The sequence below is a fragment of the Acinonyx jubatus genome, chromosome A1, assembly GCF_027475565.1.
Source record: "Acinonyx jubatus isolate Ajub_Pintada_27869175 chromosome A1, VMU_Ajub_asm_v1.0, whole genome shotgun sequence".
Lineage (NCBI taxonomy): Eukaryota > Metazoa > Chordata > Mammalia > Carnivora > Felidae > Acinonyx > Acinonyx jubatus.
In genome coordinates this window covers 230,482,053-230,504,140 of record NC_069380.1, presented here as the reverse complement: position 1 = coordinate 230,504,140, position 22,088 = coordinate 230,482,053, and the positions used below count along the sequence as shown (strand labels likewise).

General features: G+C 46.3%; 1 protein-coding gene across 3 annotated transcripts in view; it reads left to right on the top strand.

Annotated features, from left to right (window-relative positions):
* The window catches only part of ADCY2 (adenylate cyclase 2), a 409,723-nt gene that overhangs the window by 122,853 nt on the left and 264,782 nt on the right, over positions 1-22,088 (top strand). The gene's annotated exons all lie outside the window — the stretch shown is intronic.

Genomic DNA, 22,088 nt, shown 5'->3' with positions numbered 1-22,088 from the left:
ATAGATCGATTACAGGTTGGCTGAGTGGCACACTCACTGGTGGACATCTGGACACGTGATTGTCCTCACGTGGTCACCTACCCACACAGCCACGTTCCACAGTACACTGGGATCTGAGGCTCTGTCCTTTCCAAGTGTTTATTTTTGAGGATAGTTTGTGAAAGATATTGATTCTAATCATATATTAATCCATCCGTAATTGCTCTTTATTCTTTTATATTTATTTTTGAGAGAGAGAGAGAGAGACATAGAACATGAGTGAGAGAGGGCCAGAGAGAGAGGGAGACACAGAATCGGAAGCAGGCTCCAGGCTCCGAGCCATCAGCACAGAGCCCGACGCGGGGCTCGAACTCATGGACTGTGAGATCATGACCTGAGCTGAAGTTGGACACTTAACTGACTGAGCCACCCAGGCGCCCCTAAATTTTTTTGTTTTAATGTTTGAGTGAGAGATACACAGAGTGTGAGAGGGGGAGGGGAAGAGAGAGAGGGAGACACAGAATCCAAAGCAGGCTCCAGGCCCTGAGCTGTCAGCACAGAGCCCAACCTGGGGCCCAAACCCATGAACCGTGAGATCATGACCTGAGCGGAAGTCGGACACCCAATTGACGGAGCCCCCCAGAGCCCCCTGTAATTGCTCCTTAAAATTCCTAGAAGACAATGAGAAAATCAGCCCCCTGATGGGGACACAGGACTTCTAACTTGTACTTGCAGGATGAATAATGAATTTGCTGAATTGTATGAACTTGAGAGAAATTGTATCTACAGCTTAACTTGAGCAAGAATTTTGCTCTGGTTCTAAGTGACCTCTTTGAAGAGTAGACAGAAACTCAGTGATTTGGTGCAGTGGAGAGAGGATGTGTGCGTAATTACTGGGAGACACTGCAAGGAAAGATGGACCTGGAAATGTGGCTACTTACCAGTGGTGTGGGAATGGTAATAATAGTTTCTTCCTAGCCACAGACATGGTTAAATGAGATGATAAATGAAAATGACTTACCTGGGCCAGGTGCATGGTTAGCGCCAAGAAACATCAGGTAATAATAATAATGGCTGCTTGGTAATATACTTAAAACATTTCGTTTTGTTTGTGGAGTGCGTTGGGGACTGGGCAGGCCCCGAACAGAGGGAGGGGATGTACTTTCTGTCTTTACAACGATAATCCCAGCATGCCTTTTGTGAGAATGATGTGCGTCAGTTTTTGCCTTTCCTAGGAGATGTGAGATCCTGCTGGCCAGACGCTGGGTTAATCGTTTTTGATATCCTTCTCAAGCAGCTCATGAGTGTTTTGACATGGCAGATGGTGGACAGAAAAGGACTTTGGCCTCAGATGGGCTCTGGGTTTGGATTCCGTTTCTGCCACTTTCTAGCTGTGTGTGGTAGACATGGAGGTGGACCACTCCTCAGAGAAAGATTTGCTGCCCAGCTCTTGGGGAGTTGTTGGCCCTTAGATCCTTTAAGGCTGCCTCAGCTTCACAGGGCTGCCAGCTCAAGGTTCTGTCTCTTCAAGGATGGCCCACATCCATGGCTGATTGAGGTGGGCCTATAGAGTCTATCTAGCCTGGTCTGATTCAGGGCAATTCCGGTGGGCCATTGCAGCTCTGGAGTTTCTGTAGGTTTGTCTAAAGTTCTCAGACCTTCATCACAGCTCAGCTTCTCCCTGTGCTTCATCTGGCTTCCTTTCTTCCCCGCGGGCATTGATCCAAAGGGAACTCCCTAGTACCCACTGAACTGTGTCTCAGAATGTGCTTCCTGGAGAACCAGACTGCAACGCTACATGAGCTTGGACTAATTCTTTAGTTTACTCAGTTTTCTCAACTGTAAAATGGCAGCAGGAACACCTACTTCCCTAGACGGTTGCTGGCCTTGGTGCTGATTCAATGAACTAGCATATATGAAAAACCAGTTATCTGTCAGGGCTGGTCCCTAACCTTCAATGAAACCTTCCTCCTTTCAAGGAAAACGACAGCAGCATTTATTCATTTTGCTGAGTTTAAATGACTTTTACAGAAGCCAAGAGAAAGGGGAAATAAAAATATTTGGGGGAGTATGGCAATAATCACAGTCCCAAATGACCTATGGAGTTTTGAGTAGGACAGGGGTTGGGTTGCACATCCTCAGGGCACAGGTCTGGTCTGCTTGACCATCCTGCAGTGTGCCTACCCAGACTTAAGGCAGTGAGCTTCATCCTCACGAGGTCCTAGAAGCCCACACTGCACTAGTAACTGGAGTTTGGAAGGTTTGTTAATACCCGAGGATCTGAGCCCCGGTAGGTTAATGGAATGCCTGGTTTTGGAACCCCCTGAGATATAGCTCATCCCTTGTCAACAATGGGAGGGGGAAGTGCAAAAGGAGTCATTTATAGTATTAACTTATAGCAGGACATCTTGAGCTTCTGGGCCATCCTTCTCTGTAATGTCTTGTTCCCTGGAGGAGCCCACTCTTATTCTCTAAGCAACCTCGGGGGCTACAGTTTGCCCCACTCAGTAGCAGCTACATGGTACAAGGTGGATCTGGCCATCCCGTGCATCAGTTTTGTGGTCATAGACACACACACCTGTACAGGGCTGTCGCTATGTATCACTTCTCCCACTCCCTGCTGAGATACTGTATTGGTTCCCCAGGGCTGCTGTAACAAATTACCACCAACGTGGGTGCTGAAAACAACAGCACTTTCTAAACTGTGAAATTTATTCTCTCACAGAAATCAAAACCAAGGTGTTGGCAGAGCTGGATCCCTCGGGAGGCTCTGAGGGAGAGTGCGTTCGTGCCTTTCTCCAGCTTCTGCTTGTTGCTGGCACTCCTTGGCATTCTTTGGTGTGGGTGGGGCTTCAAAACTCTATGTGTCTGTCTTTACATGGCCTCCTTCTCTTCGTGTCTTTGCACCTCCTCCCCTTCTGTCCCTTACAGACAGAGACACTGGTCATTGTCTTTAGAGCCCTACTGTGAATTCAGGATGATGATCATGCAGCATCCTTAACTTGATTACATCTGCAAAGACCCTTATTTCAAACAGGGTCATATTCTGTGGTTCCCAACAGTGGGGGAGCTTTTGGGGCTTCTCTCGAACTCACTAGAGATACCAGCTCCCACAGTTGGACTGTGGTCTCCTCTTCCATCATGGATTGCTACAGACCCTCCAAGTAGTCTCTGAGCCGGTGTCTGTGGGGTTCCCTTTCTCTTGTCTGCTCAGGTACAAGTAAGCTCTGTGGTGCACAATGTAGGAAGATACCTCATTAAAAGATTTTTATGGTGAGGAACCTGGGTGGCTCAGTCAGTTAAGCATCTGACTCAGGTCATGATCTCATGGTTTGTGAGTTAGAGCCCCACGTTGGGCTATTTGTCGACAGCTCAGAGCCCGGAGCCTGCTTTGGATTCTATGTCTCACTGTCTCTCTGCCCCTTCCCTGCTTGCGTTCTGTCTCTCTCACTCTCAAAGTAATAAATATTAAAATTTTTTCAAAAAAGATATTTATGGTAACACATAGGGAAATAAAGCAGGACTAGGAGAATTTAAAGTGAGGAAACATCAGAGAATTCCACCCTTGTTTAAACAAAACAGAGGGCAATCACCAAGGATTCCTGAGGAATGGTTGCAGGTGGACAAGTGAACATCTGCCATTGGCTCAATGGCCCATTTTTAGAAATAGGTGCTGTGGTCACATTTTTTAAAAGGTTGACAGAAGGGTTTCAAAAGGTTTTCAGTAAGTACGCTTCTTCTGATGACTTGTGAATTCTTTCATTGTTTATAGTCACTTTTCACTTGATCTGAGGTTTTTCAGACGTATAATCACATCATTTTCAAGTGAATTTCCATTTTCTGAGTTTTAATTTTCTTTCCAATTGTTTTGCCTAATTGTACTTCCATAAAAAATTCACATTAAGGTGGTGGTAGTAGACATAGTTACCTGTTGTATTTTGTTTTGTTTTGTTTTTATTTAGTAGGATTGATGTTTTTCCTTTAAGCAATATGTTGGCTTTCGGGTTAAGTAGGTTTTATAACTTGAGGGAGGTGACTGTTTGTTCCTATTTAGAGAAGTTTCATTTTCTCTTTTTATTCTTTGTTTTTCTTTAAAGAATGGATCTTGAATGTATTAAGAGATGGTTTCTGTCACCCGTGGGCAGGATATTATGATTTCTTCCCTTGTGTAATATTGGACATTCTTGAATTTTTGGAATTAACTCAGTTGTCTTTTTTTTTTTTTAATCTAATTTGATGCTTTATTCCTTTGGCCAATAACTTATGAAAGATTTTGCATCTGTTTTGACCATAATTAAGAGCAAACAGGCAGCCCTAGCCTCGGGCCACAGACGGTTCTGAAGGCTCCCCTCCATTGTGAGCACCCTTCCATCTCAAATGTTCCTATAGATTAGACCACGTTAGGCCAGATACCATGCCCTTACTTTGCTATGCACATTCTTCTGTTTGATTTGCTTTCTCTTGTGGGATTGGTTTCTGTCAGAGATATTTTCTCATAAACGCAGTCTCTTCCATCCAAGGTTTCAGCGATTTTCCGTGTTGGATAATCTCTTTTCATGGTTTCAATTACCTCTGTAATTGTGTTTGTTTCTACTCCTCCCCAGTTACTTTCTTATTCTTGGGACTTGTCCTTTCTCTGTTAATTCCTGATTCATCTAGCTAATGTTTTGTTTATTTTCATTTCTCCAAAGAATGAGTTGTGGATAAATTTATTTGATTAATTTGGGGGTGTTTTTTAGTTCGTTTTTTTTTTTCTTTATTCATTTCTTTCAGTAGTTTTTATTGGCTTTGTTTTGTTTTTGCTTTTCTTTTTCTTTTCTAGTCCTAACCTCCTGTGTTGCCCTCTTGTTTCTTTATGGAAGTGCTCACCTGCTATAAATGTCCCTCTAGAACCTGCTTTAGCTCCATGCCTTCTGTGTGCTCATCATCGTTATTTTCTAGATAATCTTGCTGATTGACTTTATTTTTTGACAGAGAGAAACTTCAGTGTCCCCCCCACACCGGGGGATAGAGGGTTTTTCCTTTCTGTTTCTAGTAGTAATTCCAGTTTTGGGGTTTTATTTTGTTGTTTGTTTGTTTGTTTCTGTTTTGGTTTTGGTTTCTTGGGTTTTGTTTGTTTTTGCATTGAGATTAGAGAATTGTTCAGGTTATTTCTGCTTTTTGAAATGTATTGAAGTACTGTTTGGTAATCTAATGATACTCTGAAGGCTTCTTTTCTTTTCCTTTATAGCAGAAATAATCTTTCTTCCTAGATGCCCACTGGACTCCCTTATTTTTGAAGTCTAGTGACTCCACTGTAATTTGAAGTTTTATTGATACTTTCGACTTAGTTTTTCCATTTTCCAGATTTCTTTTTTTTTTGAAAAAAATTTTAATGTTTATTTATTTTTGAGAGAGAGAGAGAAAGCAGGGGAGGGGCAGAGAGAGAGGGAGACAGAGAATCTGAAGCAGGCTCCAGGCTCCAAGCTGTCAGCACACAGCCCGAAGCAGGACTCAAACCCACAAATCATGAGATCATGACCTGAGCCAAAGTCGGATGCTCAACCGACTGAGACACCCAGGTGCCCCCAGAATTCTTTTAATGTGAACACTGTTATTATGAATGCTGATCATTCTTGGGGGCACGTGGTGGGCTCAGTCAGTAGAGCATGTGACTCTCCCACCTCAGGGTTGTCAGTTCGAGCCCCACGTTGGGTGCAGAGATTACTTAAAAATAAAATCTTAAAAAAAACAAAAAAAGAATGCTGATCGTTCTCATGGCCAACACTAGAATGCACTGAGCACGTGTAGAGGTGGATCACCGCACGGAGCCTGTGGAGGGAGATGCCAACTGATAGAACCCCCACACCTCGAAGCTGGGGTGCCTCCCATAATGTGCCCAGTGGGGCCTTCCTTCTGGAGGCTGGCCTCCTGAACACACTGCATGCAGTAAGCTCCTGCCAACATTCCTACAGTTGCAAACCAAGGACTTGGCCTTTCCACGTCTGGGCGGGCCCCTCTCTACTTCCCGTCCGGCACCAGCAGCCTCCTCTGTGAGGGTCCCATCATGGCATCTTTCCTCGGCCTCCTGCCACTGAGCCCCACTTGCCTGTGGTCGCGCGCACGCCCACATGGAGTCTGGGGGTTCCGTTGATCTTCTAATTTTGTTGAAAATATAAACTGTACATGCATTTTCCTTGATTTTTGGTGTCCTGGATAATTTCTAGGAAAGGAAGAAATGTTACCTTTGTGGGTCAAAGTGGAACTATTTAGTGTTCCACCTTTTCTTTGGTTTCTTAAAATTTCACCTTCTATGCCATGTCTGAGCCTCCGACTCTAGATCAAGGTGGTAACCAAAGATAGGAAGGAGAAGAAGCAAAGGAAAGATAAAGAGACTAGTCAGAGTTTTATTATCACATAGAATGTTTTTCTAAGATTCCTGGCCATGAGTTGTATTAGTCAGCTCAGGCTGCTCTAACAAAATGCCAAAGACAGTGTGGTTTCAGCAACACATACTTATTTTCTCACAGTTCTGGATGCTGGAAGTCTGAGGTCAGGGGGCCAGTATGTTTGGATTCTGGGAAGAACTCTGTTCCTGGCTTGTGTATAGCTACCTTTTTGCTGTGTTCTCACATGGGAAGGAGAGGGAGAGAGAGGGAGAGAGTGAGAGAGAATGAGGGGGGGAAGAGAGAGATAGACAAAGAGAGAAAGAAAGAGAGAGGAAGGGAGAGAGATTGAGGAAGACAGAGGGAGGGAGAGAGACGGGGAGGGAGTGGGAATGAGAGAGGGAAGGAGAGAAAGTGGGGGAAGAGAGGGAGAGAGAGATCCAGGAAAGCCTCCTTGTGTGCTACAGGAGCAAAATAGAAGTTAAATGAAGTTAAATTCTTTTGTAAAATATTTTTTGCTGAATCCCCCAGAAGAAGAACAACAAAAGAATGCGTTTTGCCTTTTCAAAGACAGCACATGATGCGTAATGGAAAGAGCTTTAATTTTGGAGTCAGAAGGACTTGAGCTCAAATCCCAGTTGTGCATGAATTGGTTGTAGGAATTTTAGCAAGTGATTTAGCTCCTCTGACCATCTGTTTACTTATCTGTAAAAGAGGGCCAGTGACCCAGTGGACTGAGGACTAGGGGTCAGGTGTACGTAATTCCTGAGTGCCTGGCCCACATCAGGTGTCCAGTAAATGCAGCCATTCATTAGCTGGTGGCTTTCTGGGTCTTTGCTTTCTGTCGCTTATTTTTTGTTAGTTTTCAGTAACGCACACATAATCAACTCTTATTTATTTTATTTTTTTTAATGATTATTTATTTTTGAGAGACACAGAGACAGAATGTGAGTGGGTTAGGGGCAGAGAGGGAGGGAGACACAGAATCCGAAGCAGGCTCCAGGCTCTGAGCTGTCGGCACAGAGCCCGACGCGGGGCTCAAACTCACGAGCTTTGAGATCATGACCTGAGCTGAAGTCGGACGCTCAACCGACTGAGCCACCCAGGCGCCCCTGCATAATCAACTTTTAAAGTTAGGAGAGAATTTCCCAAGGTGTAAAATTGTGAAAACACTTTACATCCAGCAAAATATGCCATGGTGATTTTCTAAAACAGCTAATGGACGAATCATGTAAACCTTAAGGGGATGCAGGGAAACACTACATCAGTTACTTCAACAGTTACATGTCCCAAACTGTAGAGAATTATGATGTGGTACGGGAGGTGCATATAAAAAGTAGTTTCCAAAACTAATTTCTTTAACAATAATAATAGCTTTAATTAAATGGTATCGTTCTCATCCATCAGGTTATAATTTTAATCTGTTCTTGTCAATTTAGATAACTTACTCAATTCACGTCAATTGCAGGTTCATTGCTCTATCTAGAGACATATTTTGAACAAGTGCCACGTTCCAGGACTTTCTAAGCGCTACCAAAAGGACTCGATTTAAAACAGTAACAATAAAAAAAGCTTCAGGCACCTTAGCATCTATTCGGAGACTTGTAAGTAACACTGACATCCAGAAGCGTGGACTCATAATCATTTACAAAGGGAGACGATTGCTTCCGCTGTTTCTCCACTAAATAGTCCACCACAGTGCGGACATCCACAGTGCCAGGCTGTGCATCGAGAATGTAGAGGGTGCTTTGACATGATGCCTCATCTCGTCAGTCATTCAACTGTGAGATTGTCAGTGGGGCTTACGGGTGAGACCGTGAGCCCTGAAGAAGGGCTTGGGTTAATCCAGAGCAGGGGTTCACAGTCTTCTTCTGGGAAGAACCACAGAGTAAATATTTTCAGATTTTCGGGCCATCTGGTGTCAGTGGCAACGGCTCAGCTCTGTTTGCCATAGTGCACGAACTCCTGCGAACAACACAAGCAAATGGATGTGGCTGTGTTCCAATAAAACTTTATTTACAGCACCAGGCACTGGGCCAGACTTGTCCTAGAATAATAACTAGAAATCTCGTTTTCCCTCTAATAATGTATCCCCCCACAAAACCCTTTAATGTCCTCTGTTAAAATTCTTTTAACCAAATGCAACTTGTTATTTCTCAGAAATTTATGCAACTTCCAGAGCAGCCCTTTCTCTTAGAAATACAGCTCCCTTCTTGTTCAGTGAGCCTCAGAAGACACCCCACGGGGAGTCCTTGGTGAATGTGAGGTTAATTTGCATTTAATTGATCTCCCTGTCTCTACTCTAGTGGCAAGACTCAGGATTTTCATCCTTTTCCCATGTCTGATTTCCGCGGTGCCCTGGGTATGCCTCAGCATGGCTGGATTTTAAGCGGATGCTTCAGATTTCCTGTAACGCCGTCACATTTTCCCACACTGTGTAACTGGCTGGGACATTGAGGCACACGTGCCATTACATTCTTCAGCTCGTGGGGGACTGCCACGTCCCAAAGAGCGTCCCAAAGAGGACAAGGAAAATGCTCCAGGACGTGCCAGTCAGCACTTCCTGCCCTGGCTGGGACGGTTTTACAAAGACACGGAGCTGTTGGTGAAAGAAGCCTGAACATTTTACTGAAGGGTCATTGATTCCTAACCCCCCTGCTTGCGCTCCTAACTCGAGTTCTCTGTCTTCTGTAGTCCCAGTTGAGGGAGGGATTAAGGGAAGATCAGAACCTTCTTAGGAGAAAAGGCACTTAAGGGTGTTCATCCTGTCCGTTGTGGTCCTCCGGGCACTCTGCTTACTCAGCTGTCAGGGTTCACTCTCTTTTTCGAGAATTCCCCTAATGCTGCATGTTGCGTACGGTTGCCTGTTTGTAGTCAGCTCTCCCGACCAGTGTGCGTGGTACGGTTACGTAAGCGTCAGTGGTGTGATCCTGTTCATTTGCAGATCTTTTCGTTTCTCTTTTCGTGGACTATCTACCGGGCGATTCTCCGCAATTTCCGCTTCCGATCTGGTCCACTGCTCGGGGTCTTGGAATGCCTTTGAGATACTTTGTTTAGAACCTCTGAAAATGTAGCCTTACAGGGTTTTCATGGTCTGCCCAAAGCTGGCATCTAAAAATAAAATTTTAGCTGACTGGCAGCATGAGAAGTGCCCAGATTAGCAGATGGTGTGAAATGCAAGAGTCGTCAAATGAAAATATATTCGGGAAAATACAAGACCTTCCCATTTACCAAAGGTCTGGTGGGAACACATGCTCTTTCGCGATGGGCTGTTTGGCTGGGGGACGCTGGAGGCAGAGGTGTCTGTGTCAGCGGGGCTCTTGAGGTCCTGCCTGCTGTCTTCAGGGCAAGAGAGAGAAATGTGGCGGGGAAGGCAGTGCCAGCTGGAGGGGTCGTCCCCGATGGAGCGGGCAGATCCGCTGCGCACAGGATCCTGGGTCCGTGTGAAAGGAAGTCTTCGGATGCACCTCGTCGAGGGCACCGGCTCTCCGTGTCCCGCATTTTAAATCAAAGTCTTGCGTGGTGCAGAGGTGGTGCTGAGGGCGTCCCCACGCAGTGTCGATGATGGGAGTCTACAGGAGACACTGAATGTGATGCAAGTGGAATAAAAGCCCAGTGCCAGCTTGTCCAGTTAGAACGTTGGGATTAGATTTACTTTGAATGGATGAAAGGCAAGAGGTGAGCCACGTAAACCCCGACGGAAGCAGCAGGACGTAACAGAGTTCCTCGAAGACTTCTAAGGAGTCTAGTTGGCTGCGGGTTGCATGGAGGCTGTGTGACTAAAGGGGAATTATCTGCTCTCCCAGGCAAGACCATGTGATGCAGATCCACAGAAAGCAAAAGGAGATCAGGAAATCAACAGAACCACCCTCATGTTTATGTCTTTTGTTAAGAAATGCATTTCCAGAAAACAGGTTGATGATAACCAATGGATGCACATTTACTAATTCATTGGCATTGAGGTAACTAACATCTGCTTTCCCAGGCACGTTACACATCTCGACTCAGGGAAACATCCACCGTTGTCTCTACTGGGGAGAGGAACCTGAGGCCGGGAGAGGCAGCAGGTGGCTCCCGAGTTACCCACCTTTGGGTGTCGGGCATAGGTTCAGACCCGGGGAGCCTGACGGCAGATCCCACACTCCTAACCGCTGTGGAAGTCTTTGGGCACTCCCTCCCTTCTCACTGCAGTGATCCATTAAATGGAAGACTGAGCTCTCCCGGAGCTGCATAAAGTAAAATCTTAGGTGATTTTCTGGACTTTAATGGCAGACCAAGAAGGAACTACATTTTTGACACAGAGTCTGCAGCCAAATGTGCTGGATTATAATTTAAAGTAAAGCCAGGGCTAGTGTTACGGAAAGCATAGGGCTGTTTGAAGCCTAAGGTGGAACCATTCCCGCTTCTGGTGATCAATTATATGTGTAAGGCAGGAATATGTACAACAGGCACCTGTCCTGAGGGGGTGAGAAAACGCCAACAGGTGAGAAAACGCCAACAGGAACAAAGAGGGGACATGACCTGGGAGGCTGGGGATGTGAGCTGAGCCTAGCTCCAGCAGGAGTCAGGAGCCCTGTGACTCCAGGCCCTTCTGTGCCCTCCCCATGCAAATGCCCTGATCTGTAAAATGAAGGGTTTGGAGAAAATGATCCCAAGGTCTTCCCTCTTCTCTCCTTTTATGACTTTTATGACTGTGTGTTCAGAGTGCAGAGCGCCGATGTAAAAGCTCTTCTGGAAAATATCGAAAGGGAAAGGGATCGTGGTCCACAGAGAAGTGAAGGTTTCCAGCGGTGGTGTGGTTATGGATGGCGGGGTGAGGGTGTTCATTATGGAGCAGCGCTGAGCAAATTCAGCCACCGGCATTGACTGTGGGGCCCCGACTGGAAGGACATGGACGCTCACTGTTTTCCCAGAGGCAGGCAAAAATCACGTGGGCGTTCTCTGTCTTCTTGTTTTCTGTATTTGCTTTTTAATGAAAAAGAATAAAACAACTCAAGAACTACAGTCACTTTACCCTGACCAACCCTTGGAAAATCAGGAAACCTTTCTGTGAAGAGAGCGTGGTTAGATAAAGCAACGCACTGAGTGGCAAGAAGGAAGCCAATGCCACACAGGCCCCTTCCTCAGGACCACCGCCCGGATCTCTCCACGAAGCTGTCCTGAGCTTTGTGCCCACTGACGGTTGCCAGAACTGTAGGCTTCGTGACCACATTCCACTGACAGTTTCTGGCTTTAGACCCTAACTGATTCACTTATGGAACTGGGAAGCAGAAATGGCATAATTCCTTTACAGGCAGGTACTGCACAAAACAAATATGGTATAAATCCCTCCCTTATCCTAAGATTGTTACTTTAAGCTCGGTTAGAAGTGTATCAAATCGATTCATCTTTGCAGAGAACCAGATCTACTGTGTCTTGATTTTCTCTATCATTTGCCTCATTTTTTTAAAGAGGGAAATGTATTTATTTATTTTGAGAGAGACAGAGACAGCACAAGTCGGGGAGGGGCAGAGAGAGAGGGAGACTGAGAATCCCAAGCGGGCTCCGTGCTCCCAGAGCAGAGCCCAGTGTGGGGCTCAGACCCACAAAGCCGTGAGATCATGACCTGAGCTGAAACCAAGAGTCAGACGCTTAACTGACAGAGCCATGCAGGTGCCCCTATTATTTTCCTCATTTTAATCTCATTATTTCTGTTTTAATTTTATCTCCTTCCTTCTGCTTGCTTTATGTTGAATTTGCTCTTTTTTTCCTCTCCTTTCCCTAGATGAAAGCTTGTTACTGATATTAGATCTACTTCTTTTCTAAAACAGGCACATTTGATGCAACCAATTTGCCTCTAAGCACTGCTTTGGCTGCATCTCACAAATTCTGATAGGTGAATTTTTTATTTTCACTTTGTTCAGGATATTTTGCAATTTCCCTTGAGATTTCTAATTTGACTGAAAGGTTATCTTTAAGTATATTGTTTAATTTCCAAATATTTGGGGGCTCTTCCAGCCATTTTCCTGCTACTGATTTCTAGTTTCTTTCTTTCATGGCCTGAGAACACACTTTGTATAATTTCTGTTCTTCCAAGTTTGTCCAGGTTGGTTTTAGGTCCAGAATGTGGTCTATCATGGCGAACTTTCCATGAATTTTTGAGAAGAGTGTATTCTGATCTTGTGAGATGGAGTGTTGTATAAATGTCAGCTAGGTCAAGTTGATGGATCATGCTGTTCAGGTCCTTTATACCCTTACTGATTTCCTACCTGCTTAATCTATCAGTTCCTGAGAGAGGAATATGAAGTCACCAACTACAATCATGGATTTGCGTATTTTATCCGTTCTGTCAATTTTTGCCTCACGTATTTTGCCCTCTGTTGTTAGGTGTGTACACATTTAGGATTATTTTCAATTTGTTTTTAATGTTTATTTATTTTTTAGACAGGGAGAGACAGATCATGAACGGGGGAGGGGCAGAGAGCGAGGGAGACACAGAATCCGAAGCTGGCTCCGGGCTCTGAGCTGTCAGCACAGAGCCCGACGCGGGGCTCAAACCCACGGACCGTGAGATCATGACCTGAGCCGAAGTCGGAGGCTTCACCGACTGAGCCACCCAGGTGCCCCTTTCTTCTTTTTTTTTTTTAATTTTTTTTTTTTACACATTTAGGATTATTATGAGTTCTTAGAGAATTGACCTTTTTCCATTATGTAATGTCGCTGTTTATCTTTGATCATGGTCCCTGTTCTGCAGTCTGCTTTATCGAAATTAATATGGCTGTGATGGCCTTTTTTTTTTTTTTTTTTTTGGTGTTAAGAGGTGTTTCAGTCAGCGCCTTCCACGAAAACAGAACTGGCAGTATTTGTATTTACATACATTGTGTTCATACCAACAGTTACTGAGTGCTCTCACACACGTGAGACCTACTAGGTTTTAGGAGCACCTTCTCATGTCAGCTCCCTGTTCTCTCAAAACCAACCGAGAGATACACTCATGACTCTGAACCAGAGACAAAAGTATCTCCATTAGACCTGAGAGCAAAGGAGTTTGCTAGCGCTTTGCTGACCCTTTTCCATATGCGTCGCCGGTGTGGACCCTTGTCTAGGACCAGGAGCCGCCACCAGCACTCCCATTCCCTGTGGCAGGAAGACACTCCAGGGCCGGCGAGGACTAGCCAAGGTGAGCAGGCAGCATCGGTTGCCTGTGGCTGCTGTACAAGTTACCGCAACTTTTGTGGCTCAGCATAACACAGGTTTGTTCTTATGGGGCCTGAGGCCCAAAGTATGAAATTGGTCTCCTTGGGGTTAAATCAAGGAATGGGCAGGGTGATTCCTGTGGAAGGGTCTGTGGGTGAATCCATTTCCTGCCTTCCTTGTCCCTCATCGTTCCAGCCCCTTCCTCCCAAAGGCACATCGCCTATCACGTCTCTGATCCGTCTTCCTTCACCTTATAAAAAGCCCTGTTTGGTGGGTCTACCTCACGGGGTGCATCCAGAGTAGCCTCCCACCCCCAGGTCCCCAAATGAATCAATCTGCAAAGCCCCTTTTACCATGCACTTGCAGGTTCAGATGTCTTGGGTGGGGCATCGTCCAGCCCACCACAGAGGCCTTACCTTCTCCGGTCCCACTGGCCACACTGCTCCGCTCTACAAGAAGGAGCGAGTAAAGTAAGGGGAGAGAGACCGCGAGCATCCAGGGAAGCCTCTCTGCATGGAGACAGGAGAAGGGGTCATCATGCAGAAATGAAGAACAAATGACAACCAGGGGAAACCCAGGTGCCGTGACCTGAGACAGATTCCCATAGAGAGAACACAGGTGATCCCTGACTGTTTGATGCTCTATATCACAGGGACTGACCCAGCAAGAGGTGTCCCAGGCTTTAGAGTCTGGCTGGCTCCAGCTGGGTGCAGGCGACCCTGGCACTGGCAGAAGTTTGGGTGACATAGGAAGAGAGAACCAGTAATACATTTTCCCTTCTTTGTAACCTCATAGTTGCTTCTCTTCTGCGGTGCCAGCTCCTGATGGACAGGCCCAGTTTGGTTCTGCATAGTAACCTCTAGACTCTGCTAACATGACCTCCACCCCTTTTTCTCCAGCCTGGGGTCAAAGGTTAGGGATGGTGTGCTTCTTCCCTCTAATGTGTGGGTCACCTCTGCTTGTCCAACTTTGCCTCTCAGTTTTCCAGCTCGGTGTGTGTAGTAGTTAGCTATAGCTGCATAACAAATTTCCCCAAAACTTAGTGACTCGGAACAACATTTATCATCTGTCTCACAGTTTATGTGGGCCAGGGATCTGGGCACAGCTTAGCTGGACTCTCTGACTCTTCTAGGCTGTGGTTGAGGTGTTGGCTGGGACATTGTATCTTAAGGCTTTCCTGGCAATGGACCCAAGCTCACTCAGTGGTCATTGGCACTGTTTAATCCCTTGTTCACTGTCGGTCTGACAGCCTCAGTTTCTCATGAGCTATTGGCAGGTGGCCTCACTCAGTTCCTTGCTACTTGGCTCTTTCCATAGGCAGCTAGGATATGGCTGCTAGCTTCTTCAGAGCAAGTGAGGGATAGGGCAACAAAGTACCAGCAACAGAGAAACTGAGAGCAAGACAAAGCCATAGTCATTGTAACCTCATCTTGGAAGTGCCATCTGACCCATCGCTTTTGCCCGTTGGGTCCAGCTCACACCCAAGGGGGAGGAGGTACCACAGGGGCGTGAGCACCAGCAGGAGGGGAACATTGGGGGCCACCCATGCAGCTGGTTGCCGCAGACACATGCCCCGCCTCTAGGTGTACTGCCACGTGTTTTTCTGAACCATACTCATTTAGCCACCGAGTTCAGGGTCCACTGAAGTTTTCTAGAAACACCTTGGCTGGACCTACCCCTCCCTCAATTCCTTCTGGGTCCTCGGTCTTGGTTTCAGTTGTCACTCCTGGAGAAACCCGACTCCGCAAGCCAAATAGTCAGTGATTCCGTGTCCTAACCCCCTGACGCGGTCGCCACAATTTCTATGCACGTTTCCTTTTCCACTTGTTCATTGTCTACTACCTGCTCAGCCTTGAGCTCCATGGGGTCACGAGGTTGGGATTTGCTTTTGCACTGTGCAACTTCCGCGCCCTCCCAAGCGGTAGCAAACTTCGGGCTCTGCTGTGGAGAAGCTGCCTGTCAGTGGGAGGCGCTCCCATGGGAGGGGCTGAGGGTGGCATGCCTGGAGGGGGGTAAAAACAGGACCCAGAGCTGAGGCCCCCCGGCTTCCATTTTCTCATCAAGTGTGTCTTCCATAGAGACTTAGGTTAGGAACTCTGCTGTGTCCTCCATGAGTTCGTATTCTAGTGGAGAAGACAGACACTGGGGTGATGGAGGTCCAGTGACTTCTGGGCTGTTTGGGCTGAGTGTGGTGCTGGGTGGTGGGAGTGGGGGCACCCTAACTCAGTGCAGAGGGAGGCCGTGAAGGTTAACCAGGTTAGACTCCGGTTCGGGTCCTGTATCGGCGTCTCCCCGTGGGAGGGCACGTGCCGGCAGGTGCATGTGCCCAGGGAGAGCCAGGGCCTGCAGGGTGCCCCCGGTTCTACAGCTTCATCAGGAAGCTGTTCTCTAGGATGCTCTGACAAGCCTCCAGAACCCGACAGCATCTCAGCTTGCCCGCAGTTCCCTCGTGGTCAGTGGGACCCCTGGCTTCCTCCACCCTGGTCAGGTGGCTCTTCAGCCGTCTCCCTCATAGATGCCACCTAGCATTTTGTACTGAGCAGGTGTGTCAGCTGGTGCTGACCTGCCTTCTGCCTTCAGTTGCCCTTGCTTTTGAAAATTCACTGGCTCCTGTCCTCGCCCTCCCCCAACAGGCTCCCCCTGCTGGAGGACTGCAGGTGGCATTTCTTCTTGAAGGGCCTTTCGGACCCTCGCCGAAGTCACTGATGAAGCGCCTGGAAGTGGTGACCTCGTGACCTTTGTGACGGGGACGGTACGAGCGAGCTTCTCCATCTTCCTAACTTCCACGGAGGGAGGTTTCATGAAGTCCAGGCCCCTCCCTGTGGGAGCCGCGTGCGGCTGAAATGAAACTGGCATTGGTTGGACCGACGCCCGCCTGTCTCCTGGCTGAGAGGGGCAGCAAGGAACAGCACTTGCGGGACTGTTTTCATGGTCTCGTCGGGCGCCAGGTTCAAACACATACCATACCACCTTTAGCAGGCAGCAAGGTAGTATTTCTAAATTAGGAAGACAGTTTTGCCAGGAAAGTTCAAGTATTAGCTACTCAGGTTTTCTAGAAGAATGATTTCTTCATATATTAATTTTTGCGTCAGTATACAGAGAGGAAAAAAACCAGTGTTATCTACTCATAATGAATCTGCTTTGTAAAATATGTGTATATTATATATAATATATTTTAAATTATATATACGTATATATATACACATATATATGTATATATACATAGACGTGTACACATATATATATGTGTATATATATATGTGTGTGTGTGTATATATATATATACGTATATATATATACACATATATATATGTGTATAAAGGCCAGTAGTTAAAGCTTGGGTGGGAGAATACAATCCCATGTGGAAATAGTTATGGCCAGCACGAGGCGTGGCGGCCGTGGACTTGGTTTAGGAAGCTGGCGGAGCATCTGTAACCGGACCCCTATGCCGCTTGAGCTGAGTGTCCATCTGCATAGACCGCTTTAGCTCTGGTCTTGCACCAGCGGCCCCTGATTATCCTGTCCCTTTAAGAGTACGCTATTAGAGTGGTAGTTTTTGCCAGTTAGCTTTAATACTTCTTAATAGCAGCAGCTCTGAAATATTTCTTTAGGCTCAGGCACTTTAATCATTGAAATATGTTGAAAGCGCAGTCAAGTCAAGACTGTGCCCAGACTTCAGGCCCTAAAGAAACTTCCTGGCAACTCGCCTAGAATCCCAGAGCCATCTGTGATTTGCATTTAAATGAGCTTTTGTGAAATTAAAAATAAACATGGGACCATAATATTTACTTGTCCGCCTTTGTTGCCTGCCCTGGGAGGAGAGGGAGCAGGGCTGATTGCATGCATGTGTGCTGGGGGCCCAGGCTGGCGCAGCTCACTCTACATCTGCAGGCAGCAGCCCCTAATTACAGGTGGTGGCTTTGTAGGCGAGGATGATAATACTGGAAAAAAAAAAAAAAAAAGAAAATTTCGAAAGGAATTCATAAAGCCAGTGGTGTTACATAACAGCGATGGGCTCTGCTCTCTGGGGATTAGTTTGTAATTCCTACAAAGGATCACAAATGTTACGGCCCAGTGTGTTAGTCAGGCTAGGTGAGGTTATGCTGTCGTAACAAACGATCCTGAAATCCCGATGACATCCGGCAGAGTCGGGCTTCTTTGCTCACGTTGCGTTTCGGTCCTGGATGACTGGCTGCACTTCGCTGAGCTTCCTCTTCCTCCGGATCGCAGGCTGAGGGAGCATTCCCACGCGGAACGTTGCCGGGCCCGCGGCAAATGGCGGCGAAGAGGGCAGAGTCCTGTATTGGCCCTCCGAGCTTCTGTTCGGAAGTGGCTCATGTCACTTTCCCTGCGAAGTGTTGGGCCAAATTGTACGTTAGTTGAGAGGAGAAATGGAACCGCCATGACAGGAGGGGCATCGCGGATCACAAGACCAAGTTTGAAGACAGTGAAACAAAATGGAAAGCAGTTTTCTCACCAGATGGTGCAGTGAATATCCAGAAACAACTGTACGTTCTCCCACACTTGGGTCTCATACCCAGAGGTGTCTGCTTTCCAAAGACGATTCCATTTTTAAGCACACATTCATTTGTTTCTGGATCTTTGCTCCATCACCTCTGGAATCTGAAATCTGAGCTCTGTCCTTGTGGTTATGACTCTTGACCACATTTGGAGTAGCCTGATGTTTAAGTGACAAGCACTCGTTGCCCCTCCGAGGGCCCTCCGAGCTGCCTGGCTGTTTTGGCTTCACAGTTTTCACTGTGCAGGAGTGTTTGGTAGAGTGGCTGGCAGGAGGCTAGGGCCGTGTAGCCCCGTGACATGCAGAGACCCGTGTCTCTCCAGCTAACATCTGCAGGGTCCCGAACAGACCTGAACTTCCAGTGAGCTCCTGCTTCTCGTACATCCACTTGGAGCCCCTCCAGCTCTCTTTCCTTCATGGATTTCCCCTTTGGGACTTTGAAATGCCCTCATCCAGTGGCAGACCATTGGCTACTATTTCGTTTTCCTGGGACTCTAGAAACTTTCTGCAGGTAGAACCCTAGAGGTCCTGCCTTGACATTCCTGAGTTCCCAAAGCGAGAATGCAGATTAATCCCTACCCACGGTGGTGCTCTCTGAAATTGTATCAGATTGAGTGGATATCTTTCCCTTAAATGGCAACTAAGCACTATCTGACCATTAAAACTATAACCAAACCTTCTTTGTTTCTGAAATTGACCAAGGGTTGATTACTTTTTAAGTTGGGAAACAACATATCTCAATTTTCTTACGAAATGCCCTTATTGTTGAGAAAACGAGCCGCTAACAGTCTGCTGAATCTCAAACTCCCTGTCCCCAGTTGCGTCACTCACTAACAAACATGACACTGGTATGAGTGTGGCTGGGAAACGTTAGATGTGACCCTTGTTCTACAGAAGGTCTCACTGGCAGTGATTTCCGTCCACATTTGTGACATTGGAGAGAGAATTGCATTAAATGATCAACTACTTGGAATAAACCTTTCTTCTTTGGACATCCATCAGCTCGTTGATGACTAAGTCCCTTGGTACGACCGCAGGATGTGTCTGCATCAGTCTTTGCCGTGAACTTGATTCCCTTGACTGTTGGCCGTCCTGGAGTGCTGTTGCCCCGTGCCTGGCACCCTCGCCCCGTGCCTGCCACCCTCGCATCTGGTCTTCTGCACCCAGGCTCCATACATCCCCTGTCCCACGCCTTGTGTCCCTGTGTCACTTTCCTGAGACAGCACATGCTGCAGCCTTCCCAGACCCATGACTGCCACCTGCACTAGCACTCACATGACACCCCTCTGCCACCATGACGTGCCTCAAATTTCCCCAGCTTCCTTGCCACTCAGTCCATGGAACGCTATGGTTGATTCTCGACAGTATTCTCTTTCCTCGCTCCCACTGTCCCCTGTGCCCACAGAATTCCTGTTTGTCTTTGAAAATTCAGCTCTAGAGTCACCTACTTTGAGATACAGTTCTGGACTCCCCACAGGTGGAATTAGTTGTGTGTTTATTTTTTTCTGAACCTGCAGACACCCTCAATGCCAGAACCTTCTGCAGAGTTCTTCTTCAAGGGTCAGTCTTCACTGTAGCACGTTTCGCTCTGTCAGGGGCTCTAAACATCTTCTTTGGGACTGGGGAAGCAGAGGAAGCAAAACTGCTCTGCGTTCATGGCAGTTACGATGCAGGACCCTGTAACAGACACTCACGGTTCTTCTGCATGCTCCCTGCACTCGCACGATCCTTCTTGCAAAAGCAGTATCGCTGCCCCTTTTAAGCATTGGCAAACAGATGCAGAGAGTTGCAATGACTGAACTTCACGAACAGGAAGTGTCAGAGTCCGTGTTCCCCACTTGCGTCATTCTGTCTCTTGATAGGTCCAGGCTTCCACATAAAGATGCACAAAGGAAAATTAAAATAGAGTAAAGTAAAGTAAAATAAAATAGTAAAATAAAGTAAAATAAAATATAAAATAAAATAAAATACTAAAAAATTAAAAATAACAAAAATAAAGATACAGAAAGCAAGTGTTTGGAGGTAATAATTTCTGGTTTCCCTCTAAGAAGACAGGAATAACAAGGCTTTTTCATGTGTTCTACCACTCAAATCGTTTCAGAAAGCCTGCAGGGTGCCAGGTGTGACTAAACTCCCAGAGGTTCTGTGATCCCCGAGAGTCACCAGCACTGGTGTTTGAACATAGGTGCGGTAGGTCTTCTTATCAGCTCTGGAACATCATAGTTTGGGAGGAAACTTATTGCAACAGATGTTGGAAACTGTAGAATGTTCCGTTGCATACCAGTACATATGTACCTCTGAGGGTTCGGGATGTAATTATTATGTAACTACTTAAAAAGAGTTGGGGAGCCCCCCTGGGATCAAGGCATCCCAGGTCCCCTGGAAAGCCATTCCCTGAGGGTGCTTTGTCTAAAATTATGCCTGTTATCTTTTTTTCACTTTTCTGGATTAGGTCTGTGAGAGATGCTTTTTTGATGTTTTGTTGTTTTTTTTTAACTTAATTTTTTTAAATTTATTTTTGAGAGAGAGAGAGAGAGAGAGAGAGACTGTATATGAGCAGGGGAAGGGCAGAGAGAGAGAGAGGGAGACAGAGGATCCAAGTGGGCTCTGTGCCGACAGCAGCAAGCCCGATGTGGGACTTGAGCTCAAGAACTGTGAGATCGTGACCCGAGCCAAAGTCGGACGCTCAGCCGACTGAGTCACCCTGGCACCCCATCTCTGTACTTAATTGTATTACCTGAGCAATATGTTGGCCGAAATAATGAAATCCGTATGGAGCTGGACCATTTAATTAAAGTGTTACTATCAATGGCTTAGTGAGAATCCTGTAATTTGTGGAGGTAGATTTAATAGAGCTATTGGTTAGAAGAAGCAATACATTTGTGGTAATTGCTTCCATAAGGAGAGCATCCTGTAAGGCTGAGAAGGGGCTGTTGTTCATGAAGCCAGCTGAAACACTGCTCTAAACCTCTTCAAATAAACTGACTTATTCAGGCAGAGAAAAACAAACTTTTCCCCTTAATCCACATTTTAATTACATTGTTTTTAAAAATCCTTCTGGAAAGAAGAGTCTGGACTCCGAGTCTTTCATCAGTGAAAAGCAGTATTTTGATGGTGACAGACACCCTTCCTACATCCTTGCACGTGCCAGGACTAACAAGCATGCATCTGTATTCGTCGTAAACCTTTGCTTTTTTCCTTTGAAGGTAATAAAATCACCCAAATACAACCTTTAAGAATGTTAGCCACAGGTGGATCTGTTCTGTCTCCCCTGCTTGGAATTCTTGGAACATAATACAGTTCAGTCCCCTGAGAAGTATATCTTGAACTTACCTCGTACCTCCTTCCAGTCCCCAGAAATGCCTTTTGGATCTGGTCATTCAAATTAGACGGTGGAAAGGCACATCCCTGCATGGGTTCTCTTTTATGATATTTTCTCGCTTACCGTCTTGAACTGTAAACATACCGGAAGAGATTGGCCTTCTGATGAACTTTTAGGAGATCTCAGAAATTGAGACACTTAAAAGAGAAGTTACCGATTTTTCCCTGCAGTAGCTCACTTACACTGAATATTTTTAACCAGTGTGTAGTATTTTTAAATACTTTTATTAAAATCGGTTATTTCTCCTTGTTTTTTAATGGGAGGAGACACTGTAGTCCAGCTTAACCCTATCCCTGAAGAAAAGGGCCAATATGGCGCTGGTCAAGCCCTGGCCTTTGGCCACTCGATGCCTCCACTTTCTCGGGATCTAGTTAGAAGGCCAGCGTGCCCCAAAGGGTCCTTGTCACAAGGTGAGCAGCCCCTGTAACCTGTGCTCTAAGACTTCAGATGAGCTTTATTGAGGTAAAGCTCACACACAATAAGAGGCACCATTTCAAATGTATATATTTTGATGAGTTTTGACAAGTCTCTGATCGTACAGAGTGAACACGTGCCCCCGGTGAGTTTCAAAGATGGTGGATCACCCCTGAAATGCAGTCGGGCTCTCTCCTTGCCTTCTGATGGACTGTTCTTTGGGTTTGAGCATCTGTTGTGAAGGCTCAGCTTG